The sequence below is a fragment of the Chrysemys picta genome, chromosome 3 (assembly GCF_011386835.1).
Source record: "Chrysemys picta bellii isolate R12L10 chromosome 3, ASM1138683v2, whole genome shotgun sequence".
NCBI lineage: Eukaryota > Metazoa > Chordata > Testudines > Emydidae > Chrysemys > Chrysemys picta.
This window is the reverse complement of record NC_088793.1, coordinates 103,162,532-103,183,258: the sequence shown is the minus strand read 5'-3', so window position 1 is coordinate 103,183,258 and position 20,727 is coordinate 103,162,532. Positions and strand designations below refer to the sequence as shown.

The 20,727-nt window shown below is 41.5% G+C and overlaps 1 long non-coding RNA gene across 1 annotated transcript in view; it reads right to left on the bottom strand.

Moving 5' to 3' along the window:
* Positions 1–746: 746 nt before the first annotated feature.
* LOC135982359 (uncharacterized) overlaps positions 747–20,727 on the bottom strand; it is a 134,937-nt gene continuing 114,956 nt past the window's right edge. The window contains exon 3 of the long non-coding RNA XR_010599671.1: positions 747–1,896. This is a non-coding gene — a long non-coding RNA (uncharacterized LOC135982359). The remainder of the gene's footprint in view (positions 1,897–20,727) is intronic.

Sequence of the window (20,727 nt, the reverse complement as noted above, 5' to 3'; positions counted from 1 at the left end):
ATTTCCACCTAACTCCCACAATCCTCTCTCCCACACCAAACTTGAGCAAGCCTTTTTTTCTTATTTATCTATAGATGTATACACTGGGCCAGATCCTCAGCTGGTGTAAAGTATCAGTTTATTTGACAAGTACCTTTTTTCTGAAACGTTTAACTGTATTTTAAAATTCTTTTTCATTGTGCTTGTTTCTTTTCTTCACCCTTCAGCTTTTGGGTTGGGGTGAGCAGAAAGGAACAAGGATAACACATTTGCTCAGCTATGGTGAAACAGTTTGGTTAGGGCTTCTGCACAATTGGAAGAGGGACAGCCAGGAGACTGTTCGTTTGTATTTTTAGATTGTAGCTAACAAGACCTGCACATTGAACAGTCTGTTTATGGTCTGGCTATCTTTGTTTGCCCGTCTTGTCTGTAAACTCTTCAGGGTAGGGACCATCTTTTGTTGTGTATGCAGCACAATGAAGCCCCAGTCCTGATTCAGGCTTCTAAGCACTACTGGAATAATAACAATAATAATGAATAATCATCTATGGACATCTGAGATCTCAAACTTAGAATATTTGAAGTCTGTCCATAGATGATTATTCATTATTATTGTTGTTATTGATAAGTCGCATGGTATTATTTTTGTTCCCTGATTGGATAAGCATGTAAACCCTTCTAGCACAAATACTGAAATTCATTTCCCGCAAAATTTGTGCCCACTAACTGAAAGTGAACACAAAAGAAATGAACACAAAACAGGCACAAACAGGTCCAGAACAAATTAATTACAATTTGAATAATAATTGAGGACTACATTTTGCTTTATTGCCCACGCTCTGTTTAAAAGCTAGTTAAATTGAGTGAAAAGATGGAGGAGGAAGAGCAGGTATGGGCAAGAAGCGAAGGGAAATCAAACAAAGACTCTCCTCTGGACAGAAAGCTCCTTTCACCTAATGAATAGAAATGAAGACCCTGATCCTCCATTATCTTGCACCCTGTGAATTCATTTACACTGGAGCAAAGTCAGTGTAAAGAGAGGATAAAACCCCTCTGTTCTCATCTGGTAGCATTTTACGCCCATTTTGCACTGGGGTAAGTGCAGATGCAAGGTGCAGAGCAATGGAGAATCAGTCCTGAAATGTTTTGACCACTTTCTGAAGAAGTGACACTGGGGACATTGGTATTGTGGTGTCCATGATGGGGCCCTTCTTAATGCCCTTTAAAGCTGCATGCACACTAAAAATCAGCATCAAAGAGTATTTGACAAATGAAAATAATCAAATCAGGATCATTTAGAAATTACAATGCAGAAAAGCAAAAGGCTGCAATGTATTTGGATTGGGGGCCTTTGATATCCCCTGAGAATTACTAGGTTTCTTTATCGTGTTCAATAATAATCTAGGTATTTTTACTCTATGTTTAGGGTCACCCTTCTTCCCCCGCCCCCCTGCAAATGTTTCAACCCATGGTATTATGTTGGTACATAAAATGAACATTCTGTTCATGGTACGGTTGTATTCTTGCATTAAAAAGATGTCATTGCAAATGCTTTGATACAGTATTTTTTTCTTCTGCCAACAACCACTCCATCTGCTTAACCTTCCTAAGGCCTGTGGGCAGCTGCATTTATAGGGCTGAAAATTATAGATAGTTTGGAGTATGAGCAATCAGCAGTTTCATAGTGTATTTTTCTCATGCAGCTGAAGAGGGCCTGGGAAAGCTATCCTGGGGTGAAATTACATATGTGTCACAGAAATTACAGAGCACAGGAAATATTGCCTTGTAACTGTTTAGCAGGGTCCCAGCTGACTTCAGTGACGTTCGCACCAATTGAAATGTGTACATCCAGAGGAATGTTCTCAAAGGCAGCACTGTTTTGCCCAGCAGCGTGTTTCTTTTCACCATACAGACGTTCTGTAAAGAGATTAGTTACTCTGCAGAGGTCACTCAGAAACTTCTATATGCTGTGGGAAAATGCAATCGTTTTTAAGTTTTACAGGGATTCCCTTACCGCTGTATTTCCCTATCTTTGTACTGGGGGATTTGTCTATATCAGTGGTCTCAACCTATTTACCATTGTGGGCCGCATATGCAGCTCCCTTGTGTTATGTGGGCCGCATCCACAGAACTTTTATATATACTAACTTTATGCCCTGTGGATGTCACATGGGCTGCAGCTGTGTGCTGATTGGGCCGCAAGTGACCTGCGGGCCGCAGGTTGAGAACCACTGGTCTATACAAGTGACTTTTCTTTTGTCTTTGTTAGAGAAAAATGTTAATTAATTATATCTTCTTCCAGTTAAAAGATAATTAGGTAATTTTTATTGTATTCAGGTCAAAGAGTTACAAATGACTGGTTGAAAATGGTAACCTCAATAACAGGAAGGAGCCACATTAAGGTATAAATAGTAGTACAAAACCCAAAACAACAATAAATAATACATAATTATACTACTTGTGAATTATGCTAGTGGTTATATTGCTTCAGAAGAAAACACTTAGTAGTAGGATGGGCAATACTTGATGCTTTAGGAAGCCACGTTTAAAATGCTACTTTTTCTTTTTGCAGATAAAGCCATCAAAATAACTTTATCAAATCTACTAGCAGTGGCAATGATGCATAGGTCTCACTAGAAAAGTGTATATTCTCTGACATCACAGATCCCAGAAGTCTCACAAGTTGAGGAAGAAATTAAATTTTAAAATAGTAAATGAAAACTGATTTCTGTGCTGAATTCTCCCATCAGCTTTGCTAGTGGGGTCATCAGCTCAGAAATCAGCGTCTTACACAGTTTCCATAATAGCTCTGCAGTTCAACTAGAAAACAAAAAACACCTGAGAACATGTAGGTTACCCTAATAAAGCATGACTTTGATATTTTTAAACTTTAACTAAATAAAATATAGCTCTATTTTTTTATTCTTCTCTACACTTTAAGAGATGAAGCCAGCTTATTATTACATGATGTTACCTGTTTATTATTAATGGTATAGTAGAATCCAATGCCCCTTTTCGTTAGCCACTGTACAAACACACAGGATGGTACAGTCTCGGCCCCAGGGAGTTTACAGTCTACATAGATAATATAAGGCAAATGACATAAACAAAACTAACAGATACGTTTTACGAGTTAATATTACTTTTTTTGGTGGGAGTCTCAGAAGATATGTACTTGTGCAGCCAAGAAACTGCCACATTGTCATATGAAATGGTTATATGGGATGAAGATGGGCTGCCCGGTTCTCAATTTCCTGGCTTCTGCAGGAAGCAGAAGGAGAATCATAACATTGCTTTGACCATTTTATGTGAGAATCTCCTCCTTATTCCAGCGTCTTTCAGCGAAGGAGGGAAAGTGAAAGAAAGCTTCCAGATCTCCGTTATAGCATTAAATGTAATCTTTGATTTCAATTGCTCCTTTCTGTGCAGAATAGGGTTATAAAACTTGACTTAACAATTGTGTAAGTGTTTCTGAGGGCGAACTACTCATTCTTGAGAACAGCCTCCCATTGCTCAGAACTCCATTTCACATTCACTATATCTCCACATGCCTCATCTTACACATGGGAAAGATGACAGGAGGGCAGAATTGGCCCTGACAAGCTTCATGGCTGAAAGAATAGCAAAGTACTTAACAAGCCACTTTTTACATCCATGTGAAGCTATCACAGTGAATAAGTAGCAGAGTCTAAAATGTATGGCAGAGAATGGTCTTGTATTTAAGACATGGACCTAGGAAATACGTTTTCTCTTCTTGGGTCTGACGATGATTTCCTGTCTGAACTTGGGCGGCACATAATTTCTCCGTGCCTCCATTTTCCTATCTATAACAATTGTATAATAATACTTACTTACTTACTTTGCAGGCATGGTATGAGGTTTAATTCCTTAATCATTGTAAAATTCTTTGAAATAATAAAATGCGCACGCACCTCCCCCCCAAATACTTACTCCCAGCTACCTAAGTATGCACCAGAGTAGATACAGTACCCAATATTTACTGATACACTTGCACAACTGGTGGCACTTAATGAAGAAGGTGGAAAGGTGGTTTTCAGTATGGTTATTTAAACAGGGTGTTTTACACTATAACTTTTTCTAAGGACAATGTATTCCGCACAAGTATACAAAGGCCAGGATTTATGCAACCTGTATGGCCAAGAATTTTAAAAAGTGGGTACCTAAAGTTAGGACCTCTAAGTTAATTTTTGGGCACCTAAATAAGTGCTCTGATTTGCACATGTGCTGAGCTCCAAGTAAGGATTGATTGTAGCCAATTTCATGAAGGTCTTTATGTGGGAAATAAATATATCAGTAAAAGCACATCGTTGCTCAGTTTGGGGTAGCTGACTAGCCTTTTCTCCCACTGATGCATATGCATAACTTGAGGGCTGACAAGAGGGGAACAAACGGGGGACAATTGTACTGGGGGAGAGAGGGGGCGGAGAACATCTGTAATGTTTATGTAAATAAAATGAAATGGGAAGGGTTGGGGCCCCAGCAACCATGAGGTACCAGGGACTCAGATTTCTCTCAATGCGCCTGCATAGCTCTCACTAATATTAACAGGAGTAATTTTCCTGCACCAATGGGTTAACAGCTCCCAGTGCTAAGCAGCACTTCTGAAATGCCAGGGAAAAGGGAAAGCCTGTCTATTTTACTCCTTTTCTCCTTTCAAGAGGAATCTCACAGCCGTTCATTGTGGCTGAGTCCCCTGGGCTCACAGCTCATGACATCAGAGAACAAAGCGTCTTTGCTGTTCTAATGTAGGCAGCACCCACCGATGTGTCATAGGCTACCACGCACATATTACTGCACCATAAGAGTTTATTGCTGCTTGGTGACAGGGAGCAACCCAATACTTTGGTACTATTTAAACACTAATTCTATTCACAGCCTTCCCTCTTTCCCTGTGTAATGGCTTTCACATGCACAGCAGCAACATAGAAAAATAGTTCAGCTGATGAATCAGTCATTTTTTTATTGTTCTGTTTCATTAGTTTTCTTTATTTTTTAAATGGTGGTAAAATAAGCTTCTTTGCTCTGGAAGAGAAACACAAGTCCAGAAACAAAAGCAAGATTAGATTTTAAGTGCCACACAGGAACTCATCATGCCATGGAGTTTCTAAAAAGCAGGAGGTGGGAAATAGTGTCCAAAATCTTACTTTTTGCTGTAATTAGCTTATGAGTGTTTCATAATTCTTTTTAATCACTGTCAGATTGATGGAGCAGAGGCTCTGGAGCCCTAGCTGGAAACACAGGAATTGCCATACTTGATTAAATGCGGCCTGGCCTACACTAGGAAATTAGGTTGGTATAACTATATCACTTGGGTGTGTGAAAAATCCCACCTCTGATCTATGTAGTTACCACCCAAACCCCCACTGACCTAGCTATGGCCTCTCAGGTAAGTAGAGTACCTATGCCGATGGCAGAACCCCTCCTGTCAATGTAGATAGTGTCTTCACTGACGTGCTATTGTAACACTGATAGACCATGGTTGTCGGTGGGTGGAATCAAACCTGGGACCTCTTGAGCTAAAAGTCACATGCCTATTAGCTAAGGCTGTGGCATAGATGGAAGGAAGTCGCCCTAAGTCGAACTGTTAATGTATGTGTCTATACTACTGGGTCCTTTACACTGACCTAAGTCGCCTCTAACGTCGACTTCTGTAATCCACTTCTGCGAGAAGCATAGCATTTAGTTCGATTTTCATGGGTTGACTGCAAGGTAGTGCAGATGCAGCGCTGTGTAATTCGACTTAATTGGCCTGCAGGTGGTGTCCCACAATGCTCATCTGTGACTGCTCTGGAGATCATTCTCAACTCTGCTGCACTGCAGCCAGGTACAGCCCCTCCGCTGCTAAAACCCCGGGAATTTTTGATTTCCCATTTCCTGTTTGATCAGCATTGGGAGCATGACAGCTTGAGCACAGCTGATCATGGAGACTACACTCCCTAAACGTGCTCCAGCCTGGTCTGCACAGGAGGTGGTGGATCTCATCACTGTGGGGGAGAAGAGTCTGTGCAGGCAGAGCTCTGATCCAGCAGAAGAAATGCTGACATCTACGCAAAGATCGCTCATGGAATGGGGGAGAAGGGCTACATGAGGGACACACCTCAGTGCTGTGTGAAAATAAAAACTTCACCAAGTGTACCAGAAGGCAAAGGAGGCGAACAGTCATTATGGTGCTGAACCCCACACATGTCGGTTCTACAATGAGCTTCATGTGATTCTCGGGGGGTGACCCTACCAGCACCCCCACAAACAACGTGGACACCTCATAGTTGTGTGAGTCTAGGGACAACAAGGAGGATGATATGGTGAAGGAGGAGAATGGGAGATAGGCAAGGGCTGGATCCATTCTCCCCAAGAGTCAGGAAATATTTTTAACTCTAGAGCCCTGTGGGTCACAGAACATCACGGTGGCCGACCGTTTTAAGCATAGAGAAGCCCTTATTGGTGCATGTAGTCCGCTATCCTGTTTCCAACAGAGGCCAATAACAGCTGCCAAAATAAAGGTTCAAGAAACTGTGCAGTAAGCTTCTTAATTCTTATTAAAGTGACAGCACCAAAGACCTCCAGTCATAGACTGGGACCCTGTTGTGCTAGGTGTGGTACAATCACAGAACTAAAAGATATCCTCTTCTCCAAAGAGCTTACAATCAGGCATGGGATAATCTGATCCAGGAAAAGTTTCATCCCAAGCAACCCCCAATAGTTAAAGTTTGGCTTATACTCTTCCAGAACTCTTATTACCTTAATATTGCCTATTATAACTCAGGATAAGGTTGTTAACACTATAAATCACCACTGTTATTTGAGGATTCTAAATGTTATGATTCATGGTCCTTGTTTCATGGGACATTACTCCCATAGCAACTTTTGAGGTAAAAGTAATCAAGGGAATGGGGAAGATTATTAGTAAACTAGTTATTAAATTTCATCTGGAAGAAGAAATAACCTTTGTGACAAATAACACTGAAATACAGGAAGAGAAGACAAAGAAACAAAAAACTGCTTAGGATGTTATTTCTAGCTGAGAAATACCTCAGAATAAATGTATGGAAATCACCGTGACTGACTGCTTTCTCACAAAACTTGGTCACAACATGTAATAAAAATGTGTGTTGCGGGTGGGTATGGGGGAACTCACCTATCATGAAAAACACAAAATAAAACAACCTCTTCCTCCCCCCCAAAAAAAAATTCTGGTCATTTTGGTCCCCCTCCCTTCATTTGTCCTAATGAACACCACCGAACCAATGAATAATTGAAAATTGTAGGGCTTCTTAGCCTTAAGTAATGTGGTATCCTGAAGCAAAAGAAGGAGATAGGAAATAGGAAACCATACATAACCCATTTGGGGAAAAAATTTGCCAGTGATATTGGCTCTATCACTTGGAAAATTAAATAGAAGGTGCTGTTAGAACTGGATATTGTTGTGGTCAAATCCCTGTTTTTTTGTTTTTTGTTTTGGTAATGCTTATGCAGTTTTCTCCCAGGGAGAAAGAAGGGAAGAACCACATATGACAGATGCTAATCAAATTGCCTTTCACACTACAAGAAGGTACCCAAATATCATGGAGCTGTGTGGGGTGCACAAACTTAATTAGAAGAAGATGTGATGGAACAGAAGTAATATCTTATTTTGTTTTATTTAAAAGAAAAGAGAAATGTGGACACCAACAGTATTTATTATTCTTATTATATTTATATTATAATTATTTAATGCCTTTTACTATTGCAAAAGATTATTCTATTGTTCTTTTTTGCTGTTGTATTTGTAGATGCACTTGAAGGTTCTTCATTACAAATCAAATCAAAACACATGATGTTGCAGTACTCTGATCCAAAACACTGTGGCTGCATTATCGTAAACTATAGTGTTTTGGGCCATTACTGTAGCAATGTATCGTATGCTTTTTAAGTGTACTATATTAAATCTTCTTATGGACAACCAGGCCCTCTATGAGTTGTGGGAAGTCCCAACATGTTCCCTGTAGTGATGCAAATGCTTAACAATGGAAATCAACTAGACACCCTAGTTTGCAATGGGAAATGAAAAATAATAATATATCCACCAGAAAATGCTTGTGCCTTCTTCTGGGGGAACACCCTTCAGCGAGGGCAGCAGGAACTGCCCTCACATCAGCACTGAAAAGGGAGTCTATACAGTGGGAAATAATCTCCAGAGTTAATGTCCCAGTCCAGTCACAGGAAAGGGGATCTTTACATTAAAGTTCTGTGTATGACAACAAAGTGACAATATTTCAATATAATGACGACAGTACTGTTGGCACTTACAAGAATATTGCAGTGACTGTCATCTGTGAAAGGGTAGTATATATATTACATTAAAATTTAAGGTTCCTGGCTCAATTAGTATTTGCTGCATTAAAACAGAGCTTACATGACAGAGAGCTGGCTTACAGTCAAAACAACATTTTATTTTTTGTCAAGAAAAAATCCCAAAGTCATAAAAATGAAATATATCCGTAGAGGCTAGTGGAACATATAGTTTACCTTCTGAGCCCATATACAGTATTTTTCTTCACTCCATACAGTAACTCACTCAGGAGTTTATGAGTGACACAGTGCTCCAGAGAGACTGTGGTTATCTCTTCTTTCAAGGCTACAGTGTTAGCCCCTGTGGTAACTTGAAATCGCCTCAAAGAAACTTCCACAATGCAATAATGGGCGGGAAGGGAAAGAACTGGAAAGCCTATAGGTCATGGGCGGAAAAGCTCTAAACAAAGTATTTTATTGCAAAATATTCCTGGCAGAGTTGGGGAAGTCTGTTTAGCCGTTTCTTTATAAAAAGAATCTAAGAAGCATGGCTGTTTATGTACTCCTCTAGCAGCAACACTGTAGATTCCTGTACTTGTAGGAGAACTTGAGATGCATCGAACAAAACAGTCACCCAGAGAGAAATTAAATGGTAAACTATTTTAGATGCTATCCACGGTTATGTGAATGTGTATACACAGTAAGTTCGTATATCCAATATACAACATTTAATAAAGCTGTCTTATATATCAGTGGTGTCCAACCTTTTCAGATTAATGGCTGAATGGATTCATTCAAAAAGGCCAGAGAGCCACAATCAACACTAGGAAGCAGAATCTCTGCCCTTTCCATTCCATTTGCATCAATCAGGCAGCACAAAAGGAAAGGAATCTATCCACAAGTCTCCTATTTGGGATTGTCCTGGCATGAGGGATTCCAACAGGAGAATAGCCAGCACAACTAGTTCCTAGGCCTCTTCACTCCCATGCCCTGATTCGTCTCCTGTGCCAGGGGTTGCTGGTAAAGTGTGCTGCATGCTGGCTGTCCGCAGCTGGTGGATACTCCCTTGGAGAATCATCACTAACTGGTGCAAGTAACCCACACTGGGGCCAAGACAAGACTGTAACTGGTTGTTGGCTTCTTTTTCTCCTTTCCCTTGAGTGAGATCTCCAGGCTTGGGAGGTTCAGAAAGTCTGGACGAGCGTCACACAAGCAGTTGAACTGCTGGATGCTTTTCAAAAGGAAACCTGATCTCGGGTGCTTTCAAGATTTTCCCATCAATTCTCTCTCCACAAGACATGATAGTTTGGGAGGGTTTATATATATTTATTTATTTACTTGCATAGGTCTTCTAGATGAGATTGTTTTGTAAGCAGTGGTTTTTGTTTTGTTTTGTAAATGATAAATATTTTATGAGAAAAAAACATTTAGGAACTGACATGGTATCATTTCTTACTCTCTGAGTGGGAGCTGTTATGATAATTCCTAGAAAAGCAAGTAGAGGGGGAAAATATCAGTTTTGAATTTCATTTACATACTACTCATAACACAGTACAGATTAATATTTGTAAAGCCAAATACTTATGAGTTGTTGAGACAGAGTACCCTTCAGGAACTGATGTTCTCCAAAGAAAGGCAAGCCTTGAATAACCAAATTCAGACCTGGACCAATTGCCGAACGCCTTGGCAACCACAAGAGGCAGTCAAGCAAAGGGTTTTTTCACTGAGAAAATTCAGTATATAGATAAAAAAGCCCAGGAATTTTTCATGCGGTGGAAACAACAATAGAAAAGCCATGACCTTGGGATGGCGCCAGGCAGCTGAACAGCTTGTCTATTGTGTGGGAACAGCTGACTTTTGCACAGGAAGCAATCCCTGTTGATTAGAGATTGCAAAACCCCTGCCTCAAATTTCATCCTTATCTGCTACATTAATGTTTGCACCAACAGCCCTTCTATAAATCAGTAGGCACCTCCATGGGCACCTCTGCTCATCTACAGCATCTGTAGCTATGCAGTATATCCAAGGAATGTAATTTTAGGAGAATGTTCTCATTCTGCCCTTTTTAGTCCAGTACTCTTTCGCCTGCCACTGTCATCTGATATGCTTTATATTTCCTCCCTTGTGCCCTGTCCCCAGGCCACTCTCTCCCCACTGATGCATGCTTGAAGCATTGCCACATACCTATACTTGGTCAGAAACGTTGTGGGACGGATCCTCTGCTGTAGTACTAGATAGAGCTACACCAGTTTACACCAGTTGAAGATCTGGCTTTCTGTTTTTACTGACTTGAGTTAATCCCAGAATGTCACAGTCAAAAGAGGAATTTTGTTTTTAACATTTACTTTCCCTCCTACCAGACCTCCCAATCTTTTATGTTACTAGCAAGACTGTCATGGTGTATTGATTAGTTAGAAGTTAAATTAATGCTAGGCAGGCCCTTGTGTCAGCTTCAGGTTTAGCTCCTCAATAATAACTCACAATGGTGAAAAGCTTCTGCCTCTGACATGCAGGGAAAATAGCGAGTCACAGAACCAAATGTAACTGCTTTCACATGGGATATATAAAAAAAAAATCACAGGCTTACTCACAGGCCATTAGTTTTGTTCAATCGATAGCTCCAAATCAAATGTAGATAATAGACATATACGAACAAGAGAGAGGACAGAAGCAGGCAAAGGAAAGGAAAGTGTGCATGCGCCTTTCACATTTAGGCCATGTCTATACTTACAAGCTTAGAGTGACACAGCTGTACCAATACAGCTGTGCCGCTGTAAGAGCGCTTGTGTAGCCACGTTATGCCGACAAGAGAGACCTCTCCCGTTGACATAATAAAACCAGCTCAATGAGAGGCGACATAGCACTGTGCACACGAGTGCTTAGGCCAGCAAAACATGTGTTGCTTGGGGGATGGGTTTTTTCCACACCCCTGAGTGACAAAAATTGTGTTGACATAAGTGCTAGTGTAGCTATGGCTTTATGATTAGATTCACCAGGGGGACTTAGGTGCCCAAATGTCCTGTCAGGTGCCTGAGGGCTGGTCTACACTGAAAGGTACATCAGCATAGCTACGTCTCTCAGGGGTGTGGCTTTTTCACAACCCTGAGATGTAGTTAAGCCAACTTAACCGCCAGTGTAGACAGGGTTAGGTCAACAGAAGAATTCTTCCATTGACCTAGCTACCACCTCTCAGGGAGGTGGATTAACTACATTGATGGGAGCGCCCCTACCATTGCTGTAGCAAGCGTCTACACTGAAGCCCTACAGTGCTTTTCAGTGTCGGCCTTGCCTAAATCCAACATTTATGCACCATTGGTATTCACAAAACCACCACTCAGCTGCCACCTAACTCTGTAGGTGCCTGCATTCCCTAGGCAGCCAGGTTTTTCACCAGTAAAGTCCCCTAGGTGCTTAAGTTTCCACCAGTGAGCATGTACAGACAGCCACCTAAGTGATGAGCACTGCCAAGCAGCTCAGCACCTAACTCACACCTAAGTCTCAGTGGGATTCACAAGCTAGGCATTCCCTCACCTAGCTCACCTGCAGAGCTTGATTCCGTAGATGTGCTTTGAGCACACCTAACCCACACAAAAGGCAACTGACGAGGTGGTGGTGCCCCCTTATAGCCAATAGCCCTGTGGTTAGAGCACTCAGGGATGTTGGATACCTGAGTTCAAAGATGCACTCTGTCTGATTTGGTGCTGCTTTGAGTTGGTGTGTCCTGGCCTGTGGGGAGCTTGATTCTGATGATGAGCTTGGAGACGTTTGGGGTAGAGGGTTGTTTGAAGGCCAGAAGAGGGGGTTTAGGAAAGATTTCTTTCGGGATGTTGTCCCCATCAAGTATGGGTTGTAATTGTTTAATGAGACCCTGTATGATATCCCAATATGGGGTGGTAGGTGATAACTAGGGGAATGTGGTCAGAGCGAGGGGTTTTCTGTATTGAAGAAGGTTCTGTCAGGGGTATTTAGGTGGCCCATTCCATGGTGCCATCCTTCTCTGGTGGATTGTCCAAATATGTTAAGGTGTATATCTGGAGGTGTTTTAGTGCAGTGTAGTCATACCTATGGAGTACCTTTCCCAGACCTGAGGAAGCGCTCTGTGTCGCTCAAAGCTTGTCTCTCTCACCAACAGAAATTGGTCCAATAATTACCTCACCCACCTTGCCTCTCTCTAATGTCCTGGGACCAACATGGTTACTGCAACATTGCACATTGCCTATTCTAAGTTCATTACGGTTCTAATTGCTACTTTCAATTTGATTTGGTTTGGTTTTATTTCTTGTAGTCCTGGTGAAAGAAACTGACTGACAGCTCTAGAGAATAATGCTCCTTATTTATTGGTAAGGCACCAATAGCCTGGGCAGCAGCAGCAATACAAATGTCTTCACACCACCCTGGCAGTGTGCTACAACCTTGGGCTGGGTGTAACCAATCTAGAAGTCAAAGGGTAGGTCAGCTTTCACTCATTCTTTGGCCTCTCTGCAGAGAATGCTAATCTACATACGACGGTTGGTTCATGATGTGGAGCTAGAAAGAGATCCCCAACTCATGCAGACAATCAAATAACTATCGGATGCTAATGACTTATGGTCACAGCCTAACTGGAATGGAGCCTGTCCTGTGACTGAGCAGCCAAAGGCTGAATAACCCCTTTACCACTCTGAATTTAAAAGAAAACAACCCAAAAATGATAGTAACAAGTCTACCTTAAACAATTATAATGTAGGGCAGAATTGGCTGACTTTCAAACAATCTATACATTTTATAAATTGTCATGTGTAAATTCAAGATTTCTTGCCACTCGGATGTATCAAGATATCATTGATCTGGCAGCTAAATGTGTTGATTTAATACTTGCATATCCATTAGGTTAGGTTGTCCATCTTGTGTGGTGAAGGATTGTCCCATACAATGTGGTCCCCTACAGTGTGGGTTTGGGTAGCCTATTTTAAATGACTGTGCTGAAGCTTCAAAAGTTCCCTAGGGATACATTATTCCACAGTGTAAAAGACCTTTGGGCAGGGACTATGTGGTTGTAGATCACACAGCATGAGGCACCATCAGACAATTTTTCCTAATATTCAACCTAAAATTTCCTTTGGTCATAAAACATAAGAATGGCCATACTGGATCAGACCAAAGGTCCATCCCGCCCAGTATCCTGTCTACTGACAGTGGCCAATGACAGGTGCCCCAGAGGGAGTGAACCTAACAGGTAATGATCAAGTGATCTCTCTCCTGCCATCCATCTCCACCCTTTGACAAATAGAGGCTAGGGACATTATTCCTTACCCATCCTGGCTAATAGCTATTAATGGACTTAACCTCCATGAATTTATCTAGTTCTCTTTTAAACCCTGTTATAGTCCTAGCCTTCACAACCTCCTCAGGCAACGAGTTCCACAGGTTGACTGTGCACTGTGAGAAGATCTTCCTTTTATTTGTTTTAAACCTGCTGCCCATTAATTTCATTTGGTGGCCCCTAGTTCTTATATTATGGGAACAAGTAAATAACTTTTCCTTATTCACTTTCTCCACACCACTCATGGTTTTATATACCTCTATCATATCCCCCCTTAGTCTCCTCTTTTCCAAGCTGAAAAGTCCTAGCCTCTATAATCTCTCCTCATATGGGACCCAATCCAAACCCCTAATAATTTGTTGCCCTTCTCTGAACCTTTTCTAATGTCAGTATATCTTTGAGATGAGGAGACCACATCTGTATGCAGTATTCAAGATGTGGGCATACCATGGATTTATATAAGGGCAATAAGATATTCTCCATCTTATTCTCTATCCCTTTAAGGATTCCTAACATCCTGTTTGCTTTTTTGACTGCTGCTGCAGACTGCGTGGACTTCTTCAGAGAACTATCCACGATGACTCCAAGATCTCTTTCCTGATTAGTTGTAGCTAAATTAGCCCCCATCATATTGTATGTATAGTTGGGGTTATTTTTTCCAATGTGCATTACTTTACATTTATCCACTTGAAATTTCATTTGCCATTCTCTTGCTCAATCACTTTGTTGTGTGATATCTTTTTGAAGTTCTTCACAGTCTGCTTTGGTCTTAACTTGAGCAGTTTAGTATCACCTGCAAACTTTGCCACCTCACTGTTTACCCCTCTCTCCAGATCATTTATGAATAAGTTAAATAGAATTGGTCCTAGGACTGACTCTTAGGGAACACCACTAGTTACCCCTCTCCATTCTGAAAATTTACCATTTATTCCTACCCTTTGTTCCCTGTCTTTTAACCAGTTCTCAATCCATGAAAGGATCTTCCCTCTTATCCCATGACAACTTAATTTACGTAAGAGCCTTTGGTGTGGGACCTTGTCAAAGGCTTTCTGGAAATCTAAGTACACTATGTCCACTGGATCTCCCTCGTCCACATGTAGGTTGACCCCTTCAAAGAACTCTAATAGATTAGTAAGACATGATTTCCCTTTACAGAAAGGATGTTGACTTTTGCCCAACAATTTATGTTCATCTATCTGTCTGACAATTTTATTCTTCACTATTGTTTCAACTAATTTGCCCAGTACTGACATTTGACTTACCGGTCTGTAATTGCCAGGATCACCTCTAGAGTCCTTTTTAAATATTGGCGTTACATTAGCTATCTTCCAGTCATTGGGTACAGAGGCTGATTTAAAGGATAGGTTACAAGCCATAGTTAATAGTTCCGCAATTTCACATTTGAGTTCTTTTAGCACTCTAGAGTGAATGCCATCTGGTCTCGGTGACTTGTTACTGTTAAGTTTATCAATTAATTCCAAAACCTCCTCTAGTGACACTTCAATCTGTGACAATTCCTCAGATTTGTCACTTACAAAGGACGGCTCAGATTTGGGAATCTCCCTAACATCCTCAGCCATGAAGACTGAAACAAAGAATTCATTTAATTTCTCTACAATGACTTTATCGTCTTTAAGTGCTCCTTTTGTATCTCGATTGTCCAGGGTCCCCACTGGTTGTTTAGCAGGCTTCCTGCTTCTGATGTACTTAAAAAACATTTTGCTATTACCTTTTGAGTTTTTGGCTAGCTGTTCTTCAAACTCCTTTTTGGCTTTTCTTTCTAAATTTTTACACTTAATTTGGCAGTATTTATGCTCCTTTCTATTTACCTCACTAGGATTTGACTTCCACTTCTAAAAATATGCCTTTTTATCTCTCACTGCTTCTTTTACATGGTTGTTAAGGCATGGTGGCTCTTTCTTAGTTCTTTTACTGTGTTTCTTAATTTGGGGTATACATTTAAGTTGGGCCTCTATTATGGTGTCTTTGAAAAGTGTCCATGTAGCTTGCAGGGATTTCACTCTAGTCACTGTACCTTTTAATTTCTGTTTAACTAACCTCCTCATTTTTGCATAGTTCCCCTTTCTGAAATTAAATGCCACAGTGTTGGGCTGTTGAGGTGTTCTTCTCACCATAGGAATGTTAAATGTTGTTATATTATGGTCACTATTTCCAAGCAGTAACTGTTATAGTTACCTCTTGGACCAGATCCTGCGCTCCACTCAGGACTAAATCGAGAATTGCCTCTCCCCTTGTGGGTTCCTGTACCAGCTGCTCCAAGAAGCAGTCATTTAAAGTATTGAGAAATTTTGTCTCTGCATTTCATCCTGAGGTGACATGTACCCAGTCAATATGGGGATAATTGAAATCCCCCATTATTATTGAGTTCTTTATTTTGATAACCTCTCTAATCTCCCTTTAGCATTTCATAGTCACTATCACTGTCCTGGTCAGGTGGTCTTTAATAGATCCCTATTGTTATATTCTTATAAGAGCATGGAATTACTATCCATAGAGATTCTATGGAACATGTGGATTCATTTAAGATTTTTACTTCATTTGATTCTACATTTTCTTTCACATATAGTGCCACTCCCCCTGCCCGGCCTGTACTGTCCTTCCGATATATTTTGTACCCCGGAATGATTGTGTCCCATTGATTGTCCTCAGTCCACCAGATTTCTGTGATGCCTATTATATCAATATCCTCCTTTAACATGAGGCATTCAAGTTCACCCAACGCATTATTTAGACTTCTAGCATTTGTGTACAAGCACTTTAAAAACTTGTCACTGTTTATTTGTCTGCCCTTTTCTGATGTATCAGATTCTTTTTTATGTGAATGTTTCTCATCTGATCTGGCCTATACTTTATCCTCTTCCATCCTCTCCTCCTGACTAAAACCTAGAGAGTCTCTATCAATAGACTCTCCTCTAAGAGAAGTCTCTGTCCGATCTACATGCTCCTTTGCAGCAATTGGCTTTCCCCCATCTCTTAGTTTAAAAACTGCCCTGCAACCTTTTCAATGTTAAGTGCCAGCAGTCTGGATCCACTTTGGTTTAGGTGGAGCCCATCTCTCCTGTATAGGCTCCCCCCATCCCAAAAGTTTCCCCAGTTCCTAATAAATCTAAACTCCTCCTCTCTACACCATTGTTTCATCCACACATTGAGACTCTGAAGCTCTGCCTGCCTACCTGGCCCCGCACATGGAACTGAAGCATTTCTGAGAATGCCACCATAGAGGTCCTGGATTTCAGTCTTTTTCCTAGCAGCCTAAATTTGGCCTCCAGGACGTCTCTCCTACCCTTCCCTAGGTCATTGGTACCTACATGTACCACAACCACCGGCTTCTCCCCAGCACTACACATAAGTTTATCTAGATGCCTCAAGAGATCCGCAACTTTCATACCAGGCAGGCAAGTCACCATACAGTTCTCCCAGTCATCACAAACCCAGCTACCTATGTTTCTAATGATCGAATCTCCCGTTACTAACACCTGCCTTTTCCTAATGACTGGAGTTCCCTCCCCCAGACAGAGAACCTCAGTGTGAGAGGATACCCCAACATCCTCTAGAAGGAGGGTCTCTACTAAGGGAAGGTTTCCCTCTGCTCCCATTGACTGCTCTCTTTTCCTGAGCCTTTCATCCTCCTTAACAGTGCAGGGGCTGGCTAACCAGAGGTGGGACAAATCTAGTGTCCCAGAAAGCCTCATCAACATACCTCTCTGCCTCACTTAGCTCCTCCAGTTCCGCCACCCTGGCCTCCAAAGCCCATACACGGTCTCTGAGGGCCAGGAGCTCCTTGCACCGAATGCACACATATACCACCCGCCCACAGGGCAGATAATCATACATGCTACACTGAGCACAATAAACAGGATAGCCCCCATTCTGCTGCTGGGCTTCTGCCTGCATTCTCTCCTACAGCTACCGAGGTTAATGATAGGCTTTTTGTTTAAATCAAGAAGTTTTGATTATAGTTTAAAGGTTTTAAAGAATGGCAAGTGTACCTCGCTCACTCCCCTTCCCAACTCCCTTTCGAAACTCCCTGTTAGCAGCCCCGTGGAAGCTTGCGCTGTGCTTCATAAAGCCCTGGCCTTCCTGATAGCCCCGCCCCCTGACTAAGCCTCAGCCAATGAACAGAGGCATCTAGATTTCAAACCTTGTTTAGAAGCTCACAGCTTCCAACTGCCAGCCACAGCACACAGTCCAAACAAACAAACACACACAAGCTAAGCACACAGCAAGTAACCCCCAAACTGGACTGAATTGTGTTACATTCTATAGTAAATGACTGTTGATAACTTAACAGGCCAGTTCTTTATTTGTGCCTTCTGATCTATCCAGCTCATTTGGTATTGTCCTTCGTTTCACACAATCATAGCTATTGAAGTGAAGAAAGCAACACTTTAAAGTTACAAATCTTTTAAAAAACATTTAATTTCTCCCTTTTCCCATCAATTCTGTCATGTATTCTTCTGATCTCTGATTTTCTGTTTCTCTTCACTCTCAGTTCTGATTTCCTAGTGGCTCTTGTTTGGGACTACTGTCATGCATTCCGTTCTCCCCCTACTTGCACACAAAGTCCTCTGACATCTGGTGTTTGAAAGGAAGATGCTCAAGAGCAACACAAGATATTGCTCCAAGCCAAATAATGCTTATCCACTAGAGCAGTGGTTCTCAACCATGTACCCCTGGGGGTATGCAGAGGCCTTCCACTTCCCCTCCCACATACAATCCCCTTTCCCTACTGACTGATAAAGTCAGAGGCACCAGCTCCATGGGTGCTACAGGGCTGGAGCGCTCCTGGAAAAATATTAGTGGGTGCTTAGCACCCACTGACAGCCAAGTTCCCCTCCCTCCCCCCCGCAGCGCCTCCCGCATGCAGGAGGCGCTGGGAGGGATGGGGAGGAATGGGCGATGGGGCATGCTCAGGGGAGGGGTCAGAACTGGGCGGTAGGAGACAGGGTGGGGGTCATGAGATTGGGAGAAGGGGTGGAGTGGGGGTGGGACCTGGGGCTGAGAACCCCCAGGGAAATTTGGAAGCCGCCACCTGTGGATAAACTGTCAGTATGATAGCTAGTGGTGATAGTCCCAAATGTAAAAAAATATGTCTCCAGATCTGGATTGCAAGCCCCTTTAAAATGTAAGGGTGTTCAGATCTATGGTTTGGGCTCTGGCCTAGATCTAATAAGTAGTTCATTGCAGCAGAGTCCCTTCACCAATGTCATCCTGCTGTAGTTTGAAGCTTCATGATACATTTCGGGGCAAAGGATGCCAAAAGAAGAAGTACATTTGTTTCACTCCTTATATGGTGCCCTGTAACAGAGAAGGTAATGGATTCCCCAGAATTCAGAGAGAACAATTGCTTCTTAGAAACTGTTACTATTTGCCCTTATACTGTCAGGTTCAATTATGTAGCTCCAGGTGTTGCATGCAGACAATAACACATAAATTACTCTTATGTACATGAAAAATAACCTTTACTTTAATCTTTGCTAAACACCTACAAGTGCATTTAATTATAAAACTTTGCCAAAAACAAGAAGAACAAAGCCAACAAAAAACCCCAGAAAGCTGAAATAGAACTTTAACTTGCAGCTCGTAACTTAACAGTGACAAGAAAAGCACTGATTTTTTTCATGGCTAAAGTGACTTTTTCTTAATGACACTGTTTTTTTAATACTGCATTCCTTTAATAACCAAATTTGTAATGTACAGAACATACTGTATGTAAATCACAGTAGTCTCCTAGCAGCTGTAGTTTCCCACATTTCAAGCGTTGCCCTCAAAAGAGTGTACCATTTAAATCTTACTACATCATGGGTGTAAATGACCTTTTCTTGAAGTGAAAACCTCATACCAGCTAAGCACTGATTCTCATAGGATCATTGGTGATAGATTTGTATGCTTTTAGACAGTTTTATAACAAGTGTGATGGGGAGGCAAGGGGGAGCTAATAAAAATACAATCTACTTCCACTATTGTGCTCACTGGGGAACCTTGATTACCTAGCACTACTCTTTTCCAAAGTAAAGAATAATGCTCTTTACCTAATTATATGGTATGTCTGCTTAAAGGTGCTGCCTTCCCTCTGAAGCAAACAAAGGAAATGCATCAGGAGCTCATAGCTACAGATGGAATGCACATCACCAAGTGGGAATCATACCATAAGATTCCTCAGATGAAAGCCAATTTCAATGAACATTGTGTTTCAAAGCCCACTTCCTTTTGCTCCGCAAAGCTTAAGAAGGAACATCCCACTTCTGTCTGCCGACACAAAGGAATGCTGTGGCTTGAGAGATGTTATCAGGCCTTCCTGTGCCACTGCAACAGTGCTCCAGTTGTGTCTCACAAGAATTACTCATTGTTTCAGGGGAGGACTGACTCCTTTGGGTGGGATCCCAATGGCATCTAATTCAGTGGAAGTAGGTGGTGTTGGGAGGTCAGCCAGGCGCATGACACAGATCTCCGGCTACAGAGGAGCCAAATATGGAAGCCAAGTCAACAGAGCCCTTAGTAATCATAGATTGATTCATAAAATGCAGCCTTTTATGTTTTTTAAATATAGTTGGGAATAAAAAAGTAATTGGATAATGTTAAAAGCGGCTTTCTGAAACTGAGACAGCCTTGTTCAGCCTGTTTTCTCTTCATTTTCAAAGGCAATATTAATTCCTACAGTTTGGCCTAATTTGCAGCCTGTGGCCCAAAGCTCTGACCATATGTGCAATGGGAGAACAGGGATTGTGGTTTTTAAAATAACTTGATTTGAGGGCAGAAGCTTTCAAGTAGTACTAGGCAAACCTCTAAAGACTCTGCCTTCAGTTCAGTTCCTAACAGCCTCTCCAAATGTGGATGCATATTCAAATTATCTAAACCACTTCAGTTACCAAAATTAGACTGGGAAGTATCATAAGAGGCTCCCTTGTGAGATTTCTAGCACTTGTGCTTCCACTTCTGGCTGGAGATATTGTGTGAACAGCAGCTTTTCTCACAGTATTTTGGCACTTATGCTCCAGATAGAACCTGGAAGTGCATAGATACAAAATGGAAAAGAAAGAAAGATCTGGATATTTCAGGACCTCAGTAAAAAATTGTTTTCAGTTGGATTCTCCAATGTGCAGGTTGGTGTTTATATTGAGGTATTTTAAATTTTT